Below are 25,193 nucleotides of genomic sequence, written 5' to 3'. Positions count from 1 at the left end.
TGAGTGACACCTTGTAAATAGGTTGTGGATTTAAATTAAAAGGAAAATAAATGCATGTATAGACTTTTTAAAGCTATATCCAAAGCTGAAACATGCCTTTCCTATATTCTGATGCAGGAAAGAACAGTTGTATAGAGTACAATACTGCATACTGTATAGTGCATACAGTAATGTAAGTGTACTGTACATATAGTACAAGGAAATCCTTATATAACATGCTGTTTACAATATTCTATATCTTCACCTCTGTAAGACCAAAAGAGAACAGTAAAACCTACCTGGCATTTCACCTCTCAGTGAACAAAAGACACCTCAGAGGACTGAAGAAGAGACACTTCCTTCCACTTGAATCCTTCCAAACTGAATGATATATGAGGGTTTTCAATGTTTACATTAGAGCCTTCTTAGACTGCTTATCAGACAAGATGTCTTTGATTCAGTACTTATACACTAGTTGTGGTATTTCAGCTGAAAAACACCAGATTTTCTCTCTGAAAGCTATTCTATTTTAAACAGGAGGAGGAGGAAAAGGTATCAGAAGGCAGAGAAAAGAAAGAGAAAGAGGAAGGAATTTACAGTCTCACCTATAAGCCACTGTGGCTTCTGAGGCCAGACATCAATTTGTTTCACCCTTTCCCAGTCCATAATGCTTCTTTGCCATGGTAGCCTCTAAAAGAGAAAGAGCGGTAGGTCTGTGCAAGGTACTTGCGCAGCATACTTCTGCCATCTGGTAGGAGAGAGGGCAGGAGACAAAACTTTAATGAGCGAGAGAGAGCTCTGTGAAAAGGCATAGAAGGACCTATATTTACATGTTGCACTGAAAGATACGGTTGAGATGGGTTTTCTTTTCTAGTACCCTTCTGCCTGTCTCATGACAAATTTCTACTGTGTGATATGTACGCAGCTCAAAACACATACATTGATCCCATCTGATACACAGAGTATGACCACATACTGGTAAGGAATAAAAATGGTCTCCCAGTCCTGACCTGGGAAAAGGTTATGCTTTTGCTGAGCATTGTCTGTGAGTATTAACACACTATTTTTGAGCATAAGTACCACATGCTCCAAAAACTGAGCTCTGGTTGTTATTCATGGATGTTGGTACGTAAAAATATTCAAGAGTAAAACCGTAACAAACTGAGAATTCTTCCAAAAATGTTTATAGGGGTTTTAAATTAAGTTAAAAACTACTAAACAAATATACACCTGCCATCTTATTAGCCATGAGAATCTTTCTGGTTTTCCATATTACTTTCATATTAATGGTCTCTTTCATTGTATTTTTTGCTTCACAATCTGAATTACCAGTTGTTTTCACTTCTTTTCTTGTCCTTGTTGCATATATTTTCATCTTCTATTGCCTATTCTCATCACCTGTTACCTGTTGGTGTGAGAACACCCAGTGTAGCTTGAAGTGTTTTGCATCAACTACTCAGGCTAAACTATTAAGTTTCTGCATTCAAAAAATAACATTTATGCTGGCATATACTTACATTGCTACCACCTCGCTTTGCAGCTGTTTGGGTCCACACTTTATCTGAAATATGTGTAAGTATGAAGTTGCGTTAGTTTCAATATATTTTTATGTTTAAATTACTTGCACCACAGTCTCTCTCAGAGACAGTAACTGGGATAGTCCCAGACCTGCCATGCAATAAGTGAGAGTTCCTGACTCAAAACATTAAAATCTATCCCGAAGAACTAAAACTGAAAGAACTTCCTTTCCACATGTGTAAGGAGCACAAAAAGTGTAAGAGATTTTATCAACATCTCTCAGTGAATTGTTGAGTATAACCTATACTATTTGAGGAAGGCTACTGCTATAAACAAGTGAGGTTTTTAGGTTTACAAAACATTCTCCACATACAGTTCAGCCAGCCTGGATGCGTGGGAAATTTCAGCAGTGGGTTGCAGTTCCAGTGGGACTTCTCACTTGCTCTGAGGTAGCTGTGGTCTTAACTTAAAGGACTGGTGCCTACACACACACACAAAGCTCTGTGTGTCATAAACGAACTTAAGGAACTAGCCTCAGTTTTCTAAGGGTGAAAAGACTTCAGACTCACGACCTATTCTCTGACAGTCCACAGCATGAATACAAGGAGTTCAAGGGTCACAAAACGGAATGGTATGATTTACAGAGAAATTAATAAACACATAATATAAACCTGAATGAGCCATTAGGAACCCCAGACAAGAAAGGACTAATGGTACTCACATCCCTTTGTTTAGGGAGGATTAAAATAAATGATACTAACATAGGTTTGCTATCCTGCTCGTTACATGAAAACATGACAGTGAATAATGGTGCATTTTACAGGATGTGTCAAATTAAAATTATTATTTTCATACAAGAAAGAATTTCCTAAGTTATATTATTTTAAAAAATATATTCTTGTCTTTTATTTATTTCGACTAATATATGTAATACTTAGATGCCTTTGATCCTATAACACTGGGAATTCTACAAAACTAATCATTTTATTTAAACTCATCGTAATAGAGAAACTCCTAAAACCATGACTTCTAGCATCAAGAACCTGAGAGACTCAGTAGCTTCCATTAGACTCCATTTGGTTTTAATATACATGTTATTCAGGAACACTGGCTAATTCTGGATTTATTACAGCTAGGTTCTCAAACTTCTGCTCAAAACCAGCTATGTTTGTCTTTGAATTCCTAGGTAATGCTTTAAAGAAACCTAATAAAGTGATCAGCCTCAAACAGAGCTTAACAACAGCCCTTAGCAGGTATTTAGATTCAAGCCAATCACTGTTATTCTGCAGTAAATGGGCCTCACCACATTCTTAAATTAGCAGTCATTTAAATTCCTGGCCAAGCTAAAATCAATGGTAAAAAGCAATGTAACATATATAATGAAAAATGCACAATGGAGAAAAACTGACAGCGAACTGTCAATACTGTTGCACAGTTAACTGAAGGTATTGGAGGTTTTTCTTTTCCAAAAGGCTGTAGTGGGTTTACATGGCAAGGTTTTGGTAGCAGGGGGCCATAAGGGTGGCTTCTGTGAGAAGAATCTAGAAGCTGCCCCATGTAAGGTAAGGGCCCCACTGCTGACCAGAGCCAAGTCAATATAGTGATGTTGTTTTGCGCCTCTGTGAGAGCATATTTAAGACGGAGGGGAAAAAAAACGCTGCGCCACACAGCAGCTGGGAGAGTGAAAGGAGGGAGAAACAGCCTTGCAGGTGCCAAGGTCAGTGAAGAAGGAGGGGGAGAGGTGCTCCAGGTGCCAGAGAAGAAGTCCCCTGCAGCCTGTGGTGAGGACCATGGTGAAGCAGGCTGTCCCCCTGCAGCCCATGGAGTACCATGGTGGAGCAGGGTTCCATGCTGCAGCCCGTGGAGGAGACCACGGTGGAGCAGGTGGGCCTGCACCGACGGAGGCTGTGGCCTGTGGAAGACCCCTGCCGGAGCAGATTCTGGTCTGGACCTGTAGCCCGTGGAGAGGAGCCCACGCAGGAGCAGGTGACCTGGCAGGAGCTGCTGCCCGTGGGGGATCCAGTTTGGAGCAGTTCGCTCCTGAGGGATGGATCCCGTGGTACGGACCCATATCTGGAGCAGTTCTTGAAGAGCTGCTGCCTGTGGGCAGCCCACACCGGATCAGTTCAGCAAGTACTGCATCCCGTGGGAGGGACCCCACAGCACAGGGGACGAAAGTGACTGAGAAAGAGCGGCAGAGAAGAAGCGCTATAGACTGACCATAACCCCCATTCCCCTGTTCCCCTGCGCTGCTCGGGGGGGAGGAGGTGGTAGAGGGTGGATGGGGGGAAGGTGCTTTTGGTTTCTTTCCTTTGTTTCTCACTTCTCTAGCTTGTTAGTAATAGGTAATAAATCTTACTATCTCCCTATGCTGAGTCTGTTTTGCCTGTCACAATAATTACTGTGCAATCTCCTTGTCTTTATCTCAACCCTTGAGCCTTTTTCATTGTATTTTCTCCCCATTCCTCTTTGAGGAGGGGGAGTGAGAGAGCGGTTGTGGTGGAGCTCGGCTGCCCACCCAAGTAAAACCACCACAAAGGCATAGCTGTGCTTTTGTGTACATATATATATATATGTACAGATATAGATATATATATAAAATAAAACAAGTGGTAACAGAAGCTGGAGAAAGATGACAGAGAAATTCTTAGGGCTCAAAAACCAGACAAACTATTACAGAAAGATATTCTGTATGAAGCATTCTGCGTGAGTAGATTCCCAAGATGCCTTCAAACACATTGCACACAAATTAAAATATTTTTTTTTATGTCATAGTCATTACATTCAAACCTGTCGGTGATATAATTTAGGAATGCAATACGTCTATGTAATAGACTTCAGCACTTGCTCCTGGGTGTGCTATTTTCTCCTGCCATAATATAAAGGTCCAGTGTGTTTTCAGTGCTGGGTAGCACAAGGAAAGAGGATGTGGAGACAAGACTGGTATGTCCCTTGCTGGCTGAAGGAAGCATATCTTCTGCCAGCTTTTGCAAGTGAGGTCCCCTCATGTGATGAGTTCACCTCATGAGATGCCACAGTGTTGCATCCCAGATGGCAGCTTGAACAGGATGGCTCTGTCCATTCCTCTCACCCCAGTTTCCCCATTTTTCCTGTACCCCCTTTTCCATCTGTGAGATACTGATATTCTAGCAGCTAATTCCAAGATCACTTTTTATTTGGGGTCCTTACTCAGCTCTTCACCTACTATTAAACATGGGACAGATTTAAAAGAACATGAACCAGACATATCAGGAATGCTGAAGGACACAACTGGACACAATGATCTTTAAAGTATAAGCTTTTTGATTTTAGTAAAACTTAAGAAACTGAAGCAGATAAGATAAATTAAACTAATGTAGGAATTCTGTGATTAATTTGCAAACATATTCAGACAGGTTGTTTGTCAGCTCTTATTATGAACAAAAAAGAAAGTTGCTATCTTTCAAGTGAGCATTATAAAAAACTTTTCCTGAATACCAATCTATGGTACTATTCCTAAGAATGTAACAGTCAACAGGAAAAAAAAAAAAAAAGAGTGATGAAATAAAAATACTTCTGGGATCATTTCCTTTTTTCAGTATTTTGTACAGTATTTTGTACAGAGGTGCTACGAATAGAAGGAGAATCTAGCCCAGGGTGAGGGATCCTCTGCATCAGAAGCAAAGTCATTTCTCTTTATGTTACTTCACCAAAAATCATGCATAAAGATATACGAGTTTTCCTACACTGGCTCAGTTATGATTCCTTTCCAGATTCACTACCTATTTTTATAAACTGTCAGAAAATTAATCATTTCCCACCTGTGTGCAGTTTTCTTTATTTTCCACCAGCCCACCGTGTACCTTCACTTCTTTATTCTTTTTCTTCTTTTGTTTTTCTCCCTTTTGTTTTCTCTCTTTTTATAACTTTTCAGAGGCCTCCCTCTCATTGTCCCTTTCTCATATTGTGCTCTGCTGAAAAATATCTGCAGCAGCAAACCTTTTTTTGCAGTGAGTGACAAGAGACGCTGCTGATTCAGTGCAGCAAGGACAGGTGATACAATGAGAGCTGTGGGTGGCTTTACAGCCTGTGTCAAAATAAGGGCTGGCCCTCATTTTCTTTAAAATTTGCTTAAATTTCCTTGCTTTGATTCTTTGTAGAAAGAGAAGCCATGTTCAGCATAAAGTTTTTTGCTGGTTTTGAAGAATTTTTACCTATCTACAGTTGCGCATTTTTTGCATACAATTTTAATGACATAAAATATTCCCTGTCAAAAGTAAAGGTACCATGAGGACTGGCTTCACCGAAATTAACATGAGCATGTACGTGTTTCTCACAGTTTACCAGAATAATCCAACAATAAATCAGCTCCAATCTTGCTGGATAGGAAATGTCCACTTTGAAAGAACAATGCCCCAAATAAAAAAATACATCAATGATTATTTTTTTTTTTTTAATGAGAATATGTTACTCAGAGATGCTGCAGCAGAAAATGCATGTGAACACACCAGTGTTCCTCTACACAGTAGATTCCTGTACAACAGATACCCATCCATGAGTTGGTTCATCGGCTGGAGAGCCAAGGAGTGATCAGCAAGACTCGCTCACCCTTTAATAGTCCCATATGGCCAGTGCGAAAGTCTAATGGCGAGTGGAGGGTAACGGTGGACGATTGCAGCCTGAACGAAGTCATGCCACTGCTGAGTGCTGCAGTGCCGGACATGCTAGAACTCCAGTACAAACTAGAGTCAAAGGCAGCCAAGTGGTATGCCACAATTGATATTGCTAATGCATTTTTTTCCATCCCTTTGGCAGCAGCATGCAGACCGCAGTTTGCTTTCACTTGGAGGGGCATCCAGTACACCTGGAATCGACTGCTCCAGGGGTGGAAACACAGCCCTACCATTTGCCATGGACTGATCCAGTCTGCACTGGAACAAGGAGATCTCTGAATCTGATGACCAGGTAACACACACTGTGGCTGACCCAGAGGACCATCCGACTATTGTATCAGTCGCCCCCATAGTCAAGTAAAAACAATGGAAATGGAAGTCAGCTCGTTTAGTAAGGGAAGAAGCCTCTCCTAAGAAGGAGGGAGAAGGGGAAAAGGCAGGCACCTCTAAAGCAGAACCATCACAAAAACAGCAGGAAGACAAGATGGAAATCATGAAGGAATCAGAAACCACCTGATCCGAGATGGAAATCATAAAGGAATCAGAAACCACCTGATCCCTATCCCTGAGTGAGTTGCGAGAAATACGAAAGGATTATGGTCGACACCCAGGTGAACACATCCTCACCTGGCTGCTTCGATGCTGGGATACTGGGGCCAATAGCCAACAATTAGAAGGCAATGAAGCCAAGCAGCTGGGAACCCTCTCTAGAGAAATGGTAATTGACAAAGGAATTGGGAGAGAGAGACAGGTTCTCAGCCTCTGGAGGCGACTCCTGGCAGCTGTGAAAGAAAGGTATCTACATAAGGAAGATATTGTATATCAAGTAGGCAAGTGGACCTCTATGGATAAAGGTCTCCAGCATCTGCGGGAATTAGCTGTGCTGGAGATGGTTTATAGTGATTTGGACAATGCCCAGACACCAGAAGATCCCGATGAAGTACAGTGCACAGCATCCATGTGGCGTAAATTTGTGTGGAGTGCACCATCATCAGATGCCAGTACGCTTGCAGTATTTAATTGGGATGAGGGGATGGGACCAACAGTGTATAATTTGTCCTGCCAGCTTCAAAAATATGAAAACAATCTCTCTGTTCTGCTACAGGCCTGTGTCTCAGCTGTGAAGAAACTGTCCCAAAGGCTTGACCATCTCTTAGAACAAGCATATCCCTCCTCATCCAGATGGAGTGATATTTCAGCCGCTAAGAATCAGTATTTTCCTGCTCGAGGGAGAGAGTACCCAAGACGCACACCACGTGGCACCTTGTGGTTTTATCTGCATGACCACGGGGAAGATATGAGGAAGTGGGATGGTGAACCTCCTTCAACCCTAGCTGCTCGGGTACATGAACTGCAAGAAAATAGAGCAGCAAGAAGAGGGTCTCCTAAGAAAAATGCTGCTCCAGTTTCTGTTGGGCAGTTCCCCAGAGGCAATAGAAGGGCTGATGTTATTCTTGACCCTGATGAAGGGACCTCTGCTTCTCATTTGCAAGAAGTAAGCGGCAGACACTCCAACCAGGAATAGAGGGACCTTGCCTCTGGCCAGGTAGTGGAGAAAGATAACCGGATTTATTGGACTGTGTGGATCCAATGGTCTGGCACATTGGAACCACAAGAATACAAAGCTTTAGTGGACACTGGCGCACAATGTACCTTAATGCCATCAGGCTACCAAGGGACAGAACCCATCTGTATCTCTGGAGTGACAGGGGGATCCCAACAGCTAACTGTATTGGAAGCTGAGGTGAGTCTAACTGGGAATGAGTGGCAAAAGCATCCCATTGTGAATGGCCCGGAGGCTCCATGCATCCTTGGCATAGACTACCTCAAGAGAGGGTACTTCAAGGATCCAAAAGGGTACCGGTGGGCTTTTGGCATAGCTGCTTTGAGCACAGAGAAGATTAGGCAGCTGTCTACCCTGCCTGGCCTTTCAGAAGACCCTTCCACTGTAGGATTGCTGAAGGTTGAGAGGTACAATGGACTGTTAAAGACTATGAAAACAATGGGAAATAAATCTACCAGAAGCCACTTGGCTAGTTAACAACAGGGGGTCTGACAGCCGTGCTGGTCCCGCTGAAACAAAACCCCTACACAAGGTGAAAGGAGCTAAAGTACCTGTAGTGCATGTAGGGAAGTGGATGGGGAAGGCGGTGTGGGTTGCTCCTGCCTCGGGAAAAGGCAAACCCACTCATGGGATTGTCTTCACCCAAGGACTGGGGTATACCTGGTGGGTCATGCAAAAGAACGGGGATATCAGGTGTGTGCCTCAAGGAGATTTAACCTTGAGAGAAAACTAATCTGTAATCTAAGTTATATGTTGTAGGAAGACGCTGCAGGATCAACAACAGGTCAACTTTGCAAGGAAGCGGACAAGTGCAACAAGGACTTGAGCTAAGCTGGTGCTTGCGTCCAGACATCCAACTATGCCTGCCCTGAGTGACCACTTTGGCAGATGAAGACTAAATCGTCAACAGTTCTTATGAACATTTCTTGAGAAACACCTATAGAATGAAAAGATATACCTACCTATCAATCTGTTAAAGAACAACGAACAATGGTGATGAGAATACTTATATGCGAAAGTATGGGGGACCTGAGAGTGACACAAATGTTATTGAATAAGGGGTGGAGGTTGTACTGGGTTTGGCTGGGATGTTAACTTTCCCTGCAGCAGCCCATACAGTGCTGTGCTCTGCACTTATAGCTATAACAGCAGTGGTATCACACCAGTGTTGTGTCTGCTGCTGAGCAGTGCTGGCACAGCATCAGGACTCTCTCTAACCCTCCTAGGGGGTGAGCAAAAAAGTGAGAAAGGAATATCACCAGGGCAGCTGACCTAAACCAACCAAAGGGATATTCCATACCATATGATGTCACACTCAGCAATAAAAGGTGGAAAAAGGAAGAAGAGGGAAGGGGCGGGCTCTCGTTGCGAAAATGTCTGTCCTCCCGAACACCGGCTATGTGCTTTGAGGCCCTGTTTCAAGGACGTGGTCAAGCATCGCCCATTTGTGGGAAGTAGAGAATAATTTATTTCCTCTGCACTTCCACATAGCCTTTACTTGTTTTGTTTTGTTTTTCCCTTTCCCCCTGCCTTTTTCCCTTTCCCTTTTTTTCCTTTAGTTAAATTAATAATAATCTTTCCTTAATAATTATTTTTTCCCTTTAATTAAATTATCCTTATCTCAACACGTGAGTTGTTCTTTCCTTTACTTCTTCCCCTCCTTTTCTAAGGAGGGGGAGTGAGAGAGCGGTTGTGGTGGAGTTCAGCTGCCTAGCATGGTAAAACCACCACAGCAGTGCACTCTATCCCAGTTTTGCACGTTGTTACATTCGATTAGCTGTTTCTCCAGAACGCTTTTGGACTCTCGTGGCCTTTAGCAGCCACCTTTACTTTTCTGAAATGGGTCAAGGGAAGAACAGTGAATTACTATGGAAAGATCTTTCTCTTACTCTCCATCCCTCATATCTAATGTTAAAAAATTGGAAAGTATTGGAGAAAACAAGAACATCACACATTTAGCCTCAGAATTCAACTTTACTGATTACTTATGCAGAAAGAGTATCTATGGAGAATCTTTTTATCTGCTTTATGAGAATTCTTGAGTTTTTTTGAACAGTTCTGCAAGACATGCATCTACTGGTAGAAAATACTCTAGACCCCAAATGTGTATACAAGTTTTCTTATGGTACATCTCTAAAAGTAATGTAAACACCAAATTCAGACCTAGTCCTTCCTTCAGCTATGCTAAAACTAAGAAGACCCACAGAGAAAAACATCATGGAGTCACCACAGATGAGTCACTAGGTGCAGCTTTGGTTGTGCCTCCTCTTACTCCATGACAAATGTGTTCAAATGAGATAAATTTGTAAAGAAAGAACATCGCCTTAGCTTATTCTGTTTCCCAGCAAGTAAACGGGTGCATTTGGATTGTCCTCAAGGTTTAGATGATATACACTGCCTTGTGTAAAATATCTTACGGATATGAATGTTATTTCTTTTCACCTGGATTTACTACAGGTATGATACAGTTTAAGTGAGCATTACATAAAGTCACATTTCCACTAAAAGTGCCCAAAGAGTATTTTATTAGTGTGACAAGGAAAATTCTCCTAAACTCAGTAAGCAAAACTTGGTTGCTGCCTTTCTGTTACTTTCTTGGCCAGCAGCACTTTGAAAACAAAGCAAAAATTAGCAGAACTCGTGTGAGGTCCGTTCTTTCAGGATCTGTGATTCCATTTAATGGTCACAGTACAAAAGTTTATATGAAACTTCCTGTCTGACACTGCATCGATTTTTCAAAACAATGTTTTTCATCACATCATAACCTTTGTTTTCGCATCAGGGTATGAATTGTCTGTTCTATATATAATGACTGCTGTTTACTACATTTTCTAATGCCTGCTATCTAGCATTGGTGCTATAAAAATCTTACTTGAATCTTGCTGCACTGTAGTAAACTGAAAATCAGATGTTGAAAGCTAGCCCTAAGGAAGTATGTATTTCATTAGGAAAAGGGTCAGCAATCAGATTCTACTTTGTCAGTGACTTTTTCCTTGGTCAGAAATAAGGCCGAGTAAAACAAGACAACTTGTTTTAAGCTTTCCCTTAATTGACAGTATACATAATATTTTTTTCTCTTTTTACCAGTGATGAGTCATTACCATGTGAAATTCCCAGCATCTAAATATCAATATGAATTTATTACCATTATTTCAAAGAACTTAATGAATTTGGCAACTTAATTAAAAATAACACCTGTAATCCTGGTAGGATTAGTCTAACTTCTGACTTCACAGAGCGTAAATAACCATAGACTCTAGAACACTCAAAACTTTTTTTTTTGTTTTCACACAAAGAGACATGAAAAATATTATTTTGTTATTTTTACTTCAGTTTAGTTTAGTTTAGCTTACCTTTTTGCTTGCAATGTGTTCTTTTTATGACAGAAGAAGATTTTTTTTTCTTGCTCTCTGTTGCATCATCTAGCTTAGAAACTCTTGCATCTAATTTTTTGTTGTGTGTAGAAGCTAATGAGTGGGGTGTTTAAACAAGCCAGTTGTTTTCAATGATTAGCAATTTCAGGCTGTGAGTGAAAAGAGCTAAAATTGAAAAGCATCAATACAGAGAAGATTAAGTGATTATCTGAGATTTATTTAGAGACTTACATATCTAAATGAGATAGCAAAAAATGACATCCAATTTATTGAAGCAAGACTTGAGAAAGGGAAAAGGAGGAGGAAGAGAAGGAAAGAAGAAGCAGCTAATAACAAAAGACATTAGAAAACAAGCATTCATCTAAGTAACCTATGACCATAAGGTATAAAAGATGAGACAGAAGATGAAGTGAAAGGCATCAGCTAAAGAATGAGAATCTGATATTATGATGCTGGTTTTAAAACAGCATAATAAACTGTACATCAGTGGACCTGCTCTTGATGTGCACAAATAAAACAAAAAATCATGACTTACTAGCTAAAGTATTTCCTAATTAAGCATGGCTTGGTGAGGGGGGTGGCAGTGTGAATTGACTTGTACGTGCAGAGTTGCATAGAGAAGGGGCTGTACAGAAACTGACGGTGATGTTTCCTCCAGAGAGGACAAGCAGGCTTTTTAGAGTTCCAAAATAACAAAATATCCAAGAACATATGGAAAGATTTTAGAGTTCCCACCTGATGTCTCCACAGTTTTTTCACATTTGTTCAGAGGTCTGAGAGCCAATATACTTTGATTTCCTATACTCATGCTCTGCAAAAATACACAGTGATCAGTTCAATTATCCTTGCCTGCAGGAAGAAAATCAGGAAAAACAGAAGACTATTATCCTCCTTTACAAATGTAGGACAAAAGTAAGTAGGAATTAAGTCACACAGGAAGCATAGGGTTGAGATGACAACTAAAAGCACCCCAGGTCAGGTACGTACAGGCAAATTGTACCTTCTCCCACAACACTGCTGTTCTTCAGAATCCATGTATTCTCAAGTTAAAAAAAAAAAAAGAAAAAGGAAATACATGATGAGGAAATACATGAATACATGACTGATAATTTTAAAAAATCAAACATCCTCATTAAGCAGCCTTTGAAATGTCTAATTTTAGTGACAATAGGCCCACTGCAAGGCTTTTATATTTGCAAGTAATTAGATTATCTGCAAACTCCGAGTATTAAATATTCAGGATTCTGATGTCCAGTGAAGAGAAGATAGTGTGTGAGCTCTTTGGTTTTGTTTCAAAAAGAGTGATTTTATTTAGCAACAACTACCATTATATCGTCTACATAAAACAGTACAAAAACTTGTGCCCTCTGAGTGTCACATTCCACCAGAGCTCTTGCCACAGAAAGTACAGCGTAACCTAGCATTCATTCAACTTTTCACATACCACACTCTTTATGGCTAAGGTGATGCTGCCAAAAAGGTTTTAGTGTTTATTTTCAATGAATTTAAATGCACAATAAGGTTTACACTTATTTTCTCTCATAACAACATAGATAGGAAAATCTCACAGTTGTCTCACGGTTGATGTTTTATGTATCTATCGTCACTTAAATGCATTTGAGAGACTGCTGTTTCAAGGAACTAGTCCCAGGTCCATGCACAAAAATACATTTATGTTGCAAGACACCAGTATACCTTCATTGCCCATTTGACACTGTTGAAACCCTAATATTATTAGATATCCTACTGTAACTTGATCTTTTTAAAAAAATCTTTCTTTTGAGAGGAGCGAAATCTTAATAAACAGCATAGGCACTTGGAAAAGAAATAATCTAGCTTTAAGAGCTTTAGCATGGGAAATGCTATCTATTATAAGGTAGCAAGAAGAAAGACAACAGGAAGAAAATATTTCTCTACAAGTTTTCACATCTTCATGACAATGCAGCTTGAGCCCCTACACCCCACAGTTTCCTAGGTGTCTATAGTATGCCCTATATATGTATATATTTATGCCCTCTCCTAGTATTTCAAAGAAACAATCTACCAGCTACCCTGAATAAAATTCTGGAGATTCAAAGTATTTAATTTATTTCCCTCTTTTCAAATATATCTTGTTCTGACAGAGTACTACAGGAAGTGTGAGAACATCTATTTCCCTCCTGAAGTGTCACAAGTGGTTAAGAAAACAACCTTTTCTCCTGTTATTTCTGTGTCTGTCTGGCATTTAAAGAACTGAAATACAGTCAATTAAGCACGTCATAATGGCAAGTGTATAAATATTTGCAAATACCTCCCTTTGATTACTTTGTTTTGCTTTCCTGCACTGATGTTCTTTCTATCATTTATACTATGCACTGAATTACTCATTGAGCAATTAATCTGGAAGTGAATCTTCCATCAGAGTCATGAAGGATTAATTGTATTATACCTTTTATTCCTACATATCCTTACAAACTTGCTTAATCCTGTAATTGCATTTTTTTAATGTTCTTTTACTAAAATACCTTGGTTGAACCTTTTGAATTGCACACTTTTAAGAAAAATCAAGATGATGTTTAATAAAAGTTTGTGTCACAATATTGTATATTTATTACCCTCTACTCTTAGATGATGGAATTTAAATAATGTGAGCACACTTTCTGTTCCAATCTTCGGTGATGCCAAGAAATACAGAGGTATGGCATTTTTTTTTTAATTTTTTTTTTAAGGATTTTTTAATCTTAACAGAACCACAGAATCTGTTTGCAAAAATGGTGATTATTATACTCCTGCTGAAATTACTATGGTGTGAATGTACTTAATAACATGACAATACCCACACTTTATGCCCCAATAATAAATTGCTTTATTAGAATGAACCAATTTTGTAGGATCACACTTTAAAAAGTAATGCTAAAGCTACACTTACTTTAGAAAAAAAATGCATTTGCTGGGGATAAATAACCAGAAATGCTATCTTCTTTCCCCTTTTTTACCATCATAAGCATGTACAGTGCTAGTTTCTCCAGTAAACCAAAGTTTAAATTAATGCACCATGTCATATTGTCAGCCTGGTAATCTTCAAAATGCAGAAACGGGTTTGAGAAGAAGTAAACAAAATGCTTTTGTTGGAACAGTGAAGCATCCACATGAGAAGCCTCTGGGGATCCCCAAGGTTTTTACCTTACAGCATTACATTGACAGGTACATGTTTAAAAGCCTATTTCCCCAAAAATGAGTTGCACTGTCTAGACAGGGTGTGTGTGTACATGCACATGTGCAATCTCCAATGAAAACTTCATGACTTTGGAAATGAGAAAGAGGAGTGACTTAAGCAGTGCAATAGTTTTTATGCATAGATATAAGGACTTTTTCCTAATACATTGTGCCTTGTACTTCAGCTCAGTCTCAGTGAAAGTTTGTGGCATGGGATCGGATATTTATTAGCTGCTGCTGCTCATTCATTCAATGTGAAGAAAGCAGTTTTGTCCCCATGTTCACTGTGATCCATTAAGTGGTTTAATATAAAGGATCAAATTATTAGAACATTTTATACATATCCATTCATCTGAAAGGTTTGCTTTCCTAGTAGAGAAAATACACATTGAGGAAATACACAATAGAGAAAACATACATCTTACAGCAGTATTGCTTTAGTAATCTTTACAGTACAGAAAACAAAATAAAACAGTGTTGCAAGGATCCCTAGATGAAATCATTCCAGTCACAATCAGGATCAAACCAGCCTCACGGGACTGGGATTCAAGTGACTTCATTTAGTCCTGATTTATCTCATTTTCCTGTGTGAGTAAGGGCAAGTAATTTTATCACATGTATTTCTCAGGTGATGCACAGATTCAGTTAATAACTATGAAATATTGAAACAGCAGAGTCATGAAGATGGTGGAATGATGAACAAATTTGTATTGTATACCTATTTTCAGCAAGATGATTGGAAAATACATATAAAGACAAAACAAAGCCTATTGTCTTTAGTTTTTATCCAAGACAAAAATATATCCAGTAACTCAACAAATTTTGCAGTAAAAATAGAAAAATATGTGAAGAGCTCCTGGAGGCTGCCACTCTGTAAAAAATGTATCTAAATGATCAAAGATTGGGATAAAGTCCAAAAAGTAAGTCAGGCAAGGAAGAAAAAACAAAACAAAACAAAAAAAAAAAAAAAAAAGAAAAAACAAGCAAGCAAACAAACAAGAAACTTAGTTTCATTTTTCAACAGATACAGTAAAAGTAGGAGATCCTGTTGTGTTCCCAAAATTCTTGTAATACTACTGCAAAAAATCCCTCAAGGACTGGCATCGTTAATGTGACTAGTGCTCAGAGCTAGATGAGTGCTGCAAACAACTTTCTACAAATACTTTGGTGAACTTTACGACTAGTTTACAGTTCAGTTAGGCTTGTTTTTCTTTTGCTGTTTTTCCATTAGAGTTCCCGAAAAGCCATTTTCATTTGTAAAATGTAAAAGGAACACAAAAGTCTTACAAACACAGGTATGAGTATTTTTAGTTCCCTAATCCTACCACTGAAGAAACTACATGTTATTCTCCCTGTGGAGAGACAGGCTCCCCATGTTATTCAAAGCAAATTCAACACTACATTGACAAAGAAAATATATGAATGGAAAGAATTTCACAAGGGAAAGCATGTGGCCATCCTGAAAAGCATTACATGGTAGGAAAAAGATGAAGATGTTCAGTGCTGCATTGCCACTATCAGTGGCATTCATACGGATACAACCTAAAAATCATTTCCTAACATTTTCACAGAACATTTCTTGCTGTAATGAATGTGTCCATAAACAAATCAAGGACAAGGCAGAATTTCTGTCCTGTATGTCCTGGAGAGACAGGATTAAACAATTTATATTCCCATGTCACTTCAGACTCTGCTTGGCCACCAGCCAATGGCTCAAGAACAGCACCATGAAAATGGCAAAGAAGTAATCATCAGGTTAAGTATCACTGACAATTACTAAGTAAGAGTTCTTGTATGGCAGTGTGCAGTTGTGCTCACAGCCTGTAACCACGCTGTCTTGGCAAACAAAGCCTGTAAGACTGGGTAGCCTGACTATTTGTAGTGATCCTGACCAGAAGGGCCCTCCGTTGCACATGAAGGAGTCGGGATGTGCCATGCTGTCTGGCTGGGAAGGACCACACCTGTGCTGTGAGACCTTACGAAGCAGGCCCAGCCCGGCCCTACAGCTGGAAGTTACGCTGCCTGTGATTCCTTGCCTGCATTGAACAGGGCAGCAAGAAGCTCTCATGAAAACATGGTTTCTGCTTTGCCTGTAGAAATGGTGAAAGGAGTTGTTTCCTTGTAAGAAAACCCCACAACAGCTTGAAACACCGCAAGGGAAGAATCTCTGCTATGGACGGGATCTGCACGGTGGGTTGTGCATGGGTCAGTCCTCTTCAATGATACATTGTCCACATCTGTCCGCATCTAAAGGAATGTAAGGCTACCTATGCTGTTCCTCTCCTATAGTGTTAGCTCTAGTAACAGGACTGCAAATGATACCTCACAGAGTCTGAGTGCCTTTCTCACTGGGATCATAACAACCAGCACCTCACAGTGCAAGACGACAACACTGTAACTGGAAGAGGCAAGACGTGGAGAAATGACTAAATAATCTATTACCAGAAAAGTAGCTTGAGGATTTCTAAGACTACCTGTGAATTTCAGCGAAATGTGTATTTTCTGCCAAAGAACCACAAAATAACCCTAGAGCATCACAAGTCCAGGCATTTGAAAAAAAAAAAAAAAAAAACACAAACAAACAAACAAACAAACAACAACAACAAAAAATCAGATTTCTAAAACTGAAAAAGAGAAAAGGAAAGAAGTGTTTACACCCTTTCTCTAATACTCCAGTGATGGAGGCATACAGTCATGGTACAGGAGATACAGGCTTCTCTCTCTTCCTTTATTAAAGGGGAGCTGAACCTGACTCTTCCCCCTCTTCATCAGCAAGCAGTATTTTTCCCTGTTGATGTCCTACGTTGTACAGAATTTCTAAATTTTCACCAAAGCAGGCTTTGCACACCAGGTGTCTCAGTAGGTAAGCGCACCAGTCACCAGGCTATGTAGATGCCTCACTGTGCATGGCAGTATCTACAAACAAACAGTCCTCAACTCAGAGATGTTTCATGGCTCCTACTCTACCAAGAAAGGTGAATAATCACCACTTAACCATGCCAAAGAAGAAACAAAGACAGAACCAATACAGGAAGAATGTAATTCATTCCTAATATGGACACAAAGAGTTTTCATACTGACACTCCTAAAAAATGTGGTTTTTTTTTTCTGCCAAATCAATGCACTCAGCACCAATAATCTCTTAATGAAACAATGAAAATGCTGGAACAGTCCTTTTTTTATTCTTTCCAAGAAACAGACAAATTGTTCTCACTGGAGTTTCCCATAGACTTACAGGAAAAAAAAAAAAAAAAAAGTGTTTACTTGTTGAGTTCAATAAAACTGTTTAAAAAAAAATAATAATTTATACAATCAAGCTACATGAATTTACATGTAGCTTTTTAATGCAAGCCCAGAATTTTAAGAATCATACCCTGGTTTGAATCCTTTACCAAATTCTAAGACAAACTGACAAGTTTAACTTATTTACACAGACTGGAATTCATAACAGACTAGAATTTGGTCCTTAGAGAAAAAAGACTTCAGTCAACACTGTTAATGAAATAAGACAGCATATGAGTAGAAAGGCAAAAATTAGCAAATCACTCCAGAGTCTGCATGACATATAAGCTTTAAGGAAGGTTACAGGGAGCTATGTGGCATGGTGAGTCAAATCATTTTATGGACTTAATGCAGAGATATGGATTTCCTCACAAGCAGATGGCATCTTTGCTGAAGCATGTTGAAATCTGTACACATGCGCCGTGTGTAAACACACATGCATACACTCACACAGAGAAAGGAGAAAAACAAAAAAAACAATTTGGGGAATTTAAGATAGAACTCTAAGAATTTACATTTAAGAAGTTAAATCAGAAACTGAACCAGCAAAATACTTTTAAATAGAAATTTTTGAAGACTATGTCAATTATTCCAAATGTTGATCTACCAACCATACCAAGTGATATTGAGCAATTCAAGCCTCAGGGACTAGTGGGGACTGTCTCATGAACGGTAAAAAGTATCTTATACTTTCTGTTTAAAGCACATTTTCTCAAAGCTGCCAGAAATTGAATAAAAACAGGGTGTCAGCCAGTGACTGCTTTGTTTTGTTTTTTTAAATGATTCCTTCTTCCAAAATATTATCAGCACATGTGACCTGCCTCTCCCGGACACATACTTGTCCACCCAATGCATTCCTATTCTGCCTCCATGAAAATAGTGAGTTGTGCATTCCTGATCACTGACGAGGAACCAAAGATTATGCTTCGGGATTTTTTTTTTTTTCCCCCATAAACTTTAATTTTTGGGGAGCATTTGTAAGGTAGTTTGAATCCCAAGGCAAATTTGTATGAACCTGTCTAAAAGTGATCACTCATACAGGAAACCTTACGTAGAGCCTTTTATTATTTTATAAGTATTTTTAGAATTCTGTGCTGTAGCTAACTCCAGTTCTCAGTATTTTTCTCTATTATCTTCCCTCAAATGAAAGCATATAGAGTTACTGTGCACTAAGTCTTCCAAAAAAAAAAAAAAAAAGAATCCTCACAATGTTTTTCAGGCATACATAAGAACATTGAAATCTCATGTAGACTCCTATTCAGTGTGTAGAAAGGTGAAACTTTTAAGAGACTTTCCTCAAGCCACTCATATCAGATAAGCATTTCAAAGCTTTGATAGAACGAGGCAAGCTACATTTTTTTTAATTATTTTTATTTTTTCACATAAAAAGTGGAGATTTGAGAAGACATTAACCATTTGAGCTGATTTTTCAAGTAGTGTTAGTTAGGAGGAAAACTGAAAATCTTTAAAAGAGGTTTTGAAAGAAGTTTATTTTGAAACATTAAACAATTTTAAATAAACTTTTCAGCATTTCATCTTGAAGCTGTATTTCATTTTTTATTCTTTTGCTAATAGGCTTTGCCTACTTAATATGGCAACTTGAATAAAAATTTTAAGTCGCCTGAAAAATGACCATTGTCATATTTTTCCATCTTCTCAAAATATTACTAAAATAGTTTGGTTTCATCTGAACTAAGTTCCTCCTAGTTTTGCAATTCAGCCACTAAACTGAAAGAAGACAATTATTCCCTCAGTTTTATTTTGAATAGCAGGCATAAGCTCCATGTTTTTTTAAATGGTTCAGCATTAAAAGCATCAAAAACATGCTGTGAGTTACATTTTTAAGGCCTAAGAAATGAAGAGGTATCGTTGAATACTTATGGCTAATAAAAGAAATAAATGATATTGCAGCACTTGCATTAGCTCAAATGTTCTCATTATAGCTAACAATAGTGTTTTACACAAGTAAAGACTGAGTGAAAAAACGCAGGAAGGAGCTTAGAGGAAATACAATTCCTCTTAGCAAAATTAAGAAGGATGCACCAGTGTAGCTAATGTTAGATACACCCCCGTTTTGACAGCTTACTTTCTGCTTGAATGTTACAAATATATTTTAGATGTTGAGATACGGAACTGTCCTAATTCCTGTGACCTAGCATCTTTTGAAGAATCGGCTATGGAATATTACACAAGGTGAAATGAACAGCAAAAATAAGATTCAGTGGCTAGCATGTGACTATGTGAAATTAGAATTCTTGTTTAGAAAATCTGGTATAATAGCATAAACTTAGGAAGGGTGGCCAGGTAATGGTGACCGTCAAAACTTCTTACAGAAATAACATCTTTTTCCATACAAATTCGAGTCAGCAGCATTCTATCATATTCATGCCAGAAATGTTAGATCCATTTACTGTTATCTTTTAATCATATATGCAATTTTGTAATTACTAGCGCAGGTCCAATTACCTATTGTATTCCAGTGCAATATCAGCAATACGATCAACGACTTTTCAAATCCTTGACAAAAGGGATGAGAAGACAGAATTGAGAGGGAAGAAATCAGATCGCCTTCTGGTACAACTGTATGGCACCAGTAATAAAAATAATGACTGTTATTATTACGATTATTCACTGGGATATATATTTGCTTTTATTTGAGAAGATACTTCTTTATCCAAAAGAGAAAATGAGGTGTAAATTATACTGATTTACACTGGAAAAACAGCATTTTTGCATTAAATAATATGTTGTTTTTTTTTTGTTGTTGTTTGGTTTTTTTTTTTTTTAGAAACAAGTTGTAAGAAACGTTAAAACCAATTAGAAAGATAGCATAACTGGAAAGTGAAGCCTCCTTCAGATTCACAACATTCATCTTTGAATATCCAAGAGACTTTAATTCACAGATGGTGAAAGTTAACATATGCACTGTTCAGTGTAAAGTCATGGTCTAACACTTAAATAATAAACATCACACTCAAATAAAGCATTGGTTATTTTGTAGACACTATACAGATAAGCAACTCCTACCACAAATTCTCCAAACTAAATTATTGCTTTACTTTTTATTACCAACCTCTCAGGTGGTTCTCAGCATTAACCGTTTTCTTTTCTCTTCTGTGAAGTTCTTCACGTATGTTACAATGTCTTGTGAAAATCTTACAGAATTAAGTCTACAAGAGCCCCATGTAACAAGCAGGAAAATAAAATGCATCTTGTAATCACTGAAACTGCACAAGCAAATCTTCATGGAGCTCCCTGGAAGCATGACGGTTCACATTTATGAGTTTTGGTTTATAACTGAAGCTCAAGAAAGATTTCACATCTTCAATTATGTGTATAATCTTGATGGAAGAATTTCATAACTGAAATGTCAACAGACCTAATTACAGAAAAGACTGCAAGAGAAGAGAAAGTTGGATGGGTGGTGCAACATATCAAAATATCTTGAAAAAGCTAGCAAGATGTAACTTGTTGTGCTTCAGTTCTCTGAGTAATGAAGAGAGAGGATAACTACTATAAGATATGATGACAACCTCCAAAATGGAGAGAAAGATGGGAAACAGTTTGTTGTTGTTGTTGTTGTTGTTTTTCCAGTGCTTTAAGTTACTTTTAAAACTGCAATCCCTTCCTGCTTCTTGATGCTGTTCATTCATTTACAAGATCATCTTCTCTGAATTTATTTTCAATTCTTAGCATCGTTAATTCCTAACCTCCCCATACTGCTGTATACTGTTAATATATGTTATATATTTTTTTATCTGTGGTCCTACTGATTTGGCTTAACAGCACCAATACAGAGGTTGAATAAAGAGGTATCTACTTGCTCTGTGTTGTTTCCAGTAAGGGGACCATCACTGTCAAGCAAAAACTTCCCTCAAGGAAATACTGTGAAATGAAACTCATTTCTGACAGTTTAAATGTTGCATATTACAGGGTCAAAATAAAAAGTCACATTTCATCTCACCAAGTCAGTTTAAAAAACACTGTGCAGAAGATGTGGATAGTCAGGGCACTTGAATTAAATTTTAGATACAAAAAAAAAAAAAAAGTTTCTTTTGGAAGCTAGAGTTATAACCAGGTGTAATAGACACTACAATTAGTGCACAGAATTTAAGAGGAATATAAATATTAGACATGAATTCACATATGGAGCTGGGCTTTTTAGATATAAGTTTGTGTTACACTTGACTTTACTCTGGTTCACTGACAGAAACCAAGTCCAAAAGTCAATTTTGCAATTCCAGCATAACATATTCAAAACTGCAAATTATTTTTAACCTTCAAAGAGTCTGTTCTGTTTCAGGAACATACACCAAATGTGTGATTTAAATAGAAAGGAAGCTCTTATGAAGTCAGGTTTTTTGTACCAGATGTTTAATAGATTTTTCTGGGTAAATTTTTAGACCGAAGACACTTAAAGTTAATTAGCTCAGTTTTTATTATTTTCTTCTAAATTACTAAGCACCTACAACTGTGGAAACAATAAAGGCAAAAGAAACTGTCAAAAAAAATATAAAGGCAAAATATTTTTTCAAATGTATGCTCAAAACTAATCTTACATGTTCCTATAGGCATTCCCAGCCATTCCTAATATTTGTATTAAGCATATTTATGTATGCTGAACAGCTACACTGACGCTGTAAGGTGTCCTCTACAATCCCCTAATACACATTTTTAAACTCAGTTATTCAGAGTTACAATGAAGAAAGAAGAAAGAAATAGCAGCATTTCTTTAAATATAAACATAGACCTGCGGGGTGCACATGCCCTTCAATTTATCCATGTTCTGCTTCATACTTGATGTCGGCGAAAACCACCTCATCAAAGACAAAAGTTAGCTTGACATTATCCACTAAACTACATTTACATTTTTGCTTTGTTGACTGAAAGTTACAACAGTTCTTTGAATACCGATTTCAGACTTTGTTTCTTCTGGACATAGCAGCAAAATTAAATATGTTCCATTCTCAAAGGTTAATTTAATGTTCAACGCTTTTAAAGATATACATTAAGAAATGTTAGGGATTGTTTGAATGATTTCTCAGTATTTTATTTATTTTTTATTTTTTTTGGTAACAGATCTCATTAACTATGTTTCTGACATAAACCAGAGGAAAATAATTCCAATTAGCAATGATTTTGAAGACTGTTGATTGCATCTCTGTAGCTCATTTCATACGAAACTTCATTAATGCTAATAAAAAGGGTCTTTAGCATTTTGAAAACCTTTAGGTTTGGCAGAGAGCATAAAAGTTTAAATACTAATGTTCTGATTCTGCTCTTGTGGGCATCGATATTTCCACTGACAAAATCCTCCATGAGTTCACTGAAGTTCCACAAACATTTCACACTCGTGCAACTGAATGCAGAACCAAATTGGTATTTTTTTTTCTCTTACAGTGGATCTAAATGCAAATTTCTGTTTCATCTTGAATAAAATCACATTTAAATGGACTACAGTTCCCCAATGCTACTATCTAAATATTAACTATACTGGAAAAGTTGCATTTGACATTCATTAAAATGCATTACACTGTTATTTGAATGGACATTTTAGAGTTTGTTGCATAAAATAAAAGGTAATGGAACACTGCTTAGATGCCAAAGATATGCAATGTCCTTCTCTGATCCCCACTGAGGAGAGTTAAAAATCTAGTTTTATTGGTAACAACCTTTTAAATTCACTCTTTCTTCTAAGGAAGAATGAAAGCTGTAGCACTTAACACAGAGCTAGATTCCGCCCAGCCCATATATGCCTGTACAATATGCTTAAGGTGCCTAAAAATGGTAATTCCCTGGAACTCAGCCATTACTGAGATTTCTGTGATTGAAAAAACAGAAGGAAAGCTTCTGAATTTCTCTCAAGAGGTAAGAGGAAGTTCACAACAGAAAAGTTGAGGGGCTTAAGATCATAGAATCATAGGATTCTCTAGGTTGGAAAAGATGTTAAAGATCATCAAGTCCATCCATCAACCTGACCTACTGAGTTCCATCGCTAAACCACATCCCTTAGTGCCACGTCCACACATCTCTTAAATACCTACAGGGATGGCAACTACATCACTTCCCTGGGCAACCTGTTCCAATGCCTCACCACCCCTTCTGTGGAGAAATTCTTCCTGCTACCCAATCTAAACCTCCCTTTGATGCAACTTGAGGCCATTTCCTCCCATCCTATCAGATGTCACCTGAGAAAACAGAATGACACCCTCCTCACTGCAACCTCCTTTTAAGCAGCTGTAGAGAGCAAAGAGGTCTCCCCTCGGCCTCCTCTTCCCCAGTTCCCTCAGCCGCTCCTCATAAGGTGCAGCACTGCAGCTCGATCCATGGCAAGCACCAGGCAGAGCATACAAAAGCTGCGCTACCAAGGGCTGTGCAAGTTGCCCCAAATCTGACAGAACGAAAGCACACGACTGGCAACATGAAAACGACCCAAGAAGCGTGAATGAGAATACCGCAGAAAAACAGCCACAAAGGTGAAATCATTGTTTTAATTTTTGGTACCCACTTCCCTGCTGATATAAGAAGCCCAGAGAATACTAACTGGGGGCGTAGGTAAATAAAATGAAAGTAAAGTATCTTCTCTTCACATTGTACCTATAATCCCAGGAGCGCTGGATCTTTTGGGTAAAAGAAAGCAATGAATAGGCAATCTGGCACACACCAGAAGAATCATTAAGCCTCAGAAGAGACACTCCATTGAAATGAAACCAATTGTGAAGAAGTGAACTGGGTTCTTGAAATGCTCACACTTCTAAAACCTCAGCTAAAAATCCAACCAACCCTTGACAATAAAGACTAGATCCAATTCTGTTACACTGTTCAGTTTTGACATTTGGAAGTTAACATTTTCTGTCTTTGAATGATTCAATTTCTAAATTTACATTACGTTATAATAGAATGCAATCATAAAGAATTTAACTCCAATATCTAAAGCATACAGAACATTTTTAAAGGAGAATATACTTATGTGAATAACTTAAAAAATATTCTATTTCCACTCCCATTTTGAACTAAGAGAAATTCTGAAATCCATTGTAAAAAGACTCTTTGTTCTCTGCAAAGTGCTTGTTAACATACGGCCAAGGGGACACGGTGTAATTTTCAGTCTTGTAGATTTAGACAGTTGACTATTCTCTTTGCTTTTCAGTATTTCTTGCCTGCTCCTGTGAAACACACATGGGAGTTATTTTTCTAACCAATAGTAATGAATTAGCAGATGTTTCCTCACATGCAGAAGCAGGAAATAGCAGCACGAAAAGATGGAAAACAACAGCAAATTATGCTGCAGCTGTAAATAACATTATCTTTGCATTTTAAGTTGGTCAACCATGTTCTCCATAAACTTACATCACTTACCTCTACAACACAGCTCATGTAATTCATGTAAAGAAATAGCTTCAGAGAAACCTCTGACAAGTGGCTACAGTATAGGCAAGTGGCAGTTCTCCTCCGAAGGTTAAGTAAACCCTAGGTCCCTAAGTTTTCTCCTGAGGTACAGCAACAATCATATCTGTATCCTCTGGTAGCTCTAACTGCGTATTAACTTTCATGACACATGATGATGCCTTTATTCTCCTTAAGCTTTTAGGGCTCTGATACGTATCTCTCTCTTACCATTTATCACTG

At 38.3% G+C, this 25,193-nt stretch overlaps 1 protein-coding gene across 20 annotated transcripts in view; it reads right to left on the bottom strand.

Annotated features, from left to right (window-relative positions):
- LOC106034895 (uncharacterized) overlaps positions 1-25,193 on the bottom strand; it is a 570,359-nt gene that overhangs the window by 300,996 nt on the left and 244,170 nt on the right. For 8 of the 20 annotated variants that reach the window (XR_010829466.1, XR_010829460.1, XR_007158133.2 and 5 more), the window contains 4 exons: positions 11,823-11,898; positions 11,067-11,252; positions 1,497-1,540; positions 585-727 (listed from right to left, as the gene is read on the bottom strand). The exons of 3 other annotated variants lie outside the window; for them this stretch is intronic. The gene's annotated coding sequence lies outside the window, so the exon portion shown is untranslated. Of the gene's footprint in view, positions 1-278; positions 469-584; positions 728-1,496; positions 1,541-11,066; positions 11,253-11,822; positions 11,937-25,193 lie in introns of all 20 variants that reach the window. 9 more of the 20 variants (XR_010829470.1, XR_007158138.2, XR_007158139.2 and 6 more) reach the window with 7 other exon arrangements.

This window comes from Anser cygnoides, chromosome 2 (assembly GCF_040182565.1).
Source record: "Anser cygnoides isolate HZ-2024a breed goose chromosome 2, Taihu_goose_T2T_genome, whole genome shotgun sequence".
NCBI lineage: Eukaryota > Metazoa > Chordata > Aves > Anseriformes > Anatidae > Anser > Anser cygnoides.
This window is presented reverse-complemented; position numbering and strand designations above follow the sequence as displayed.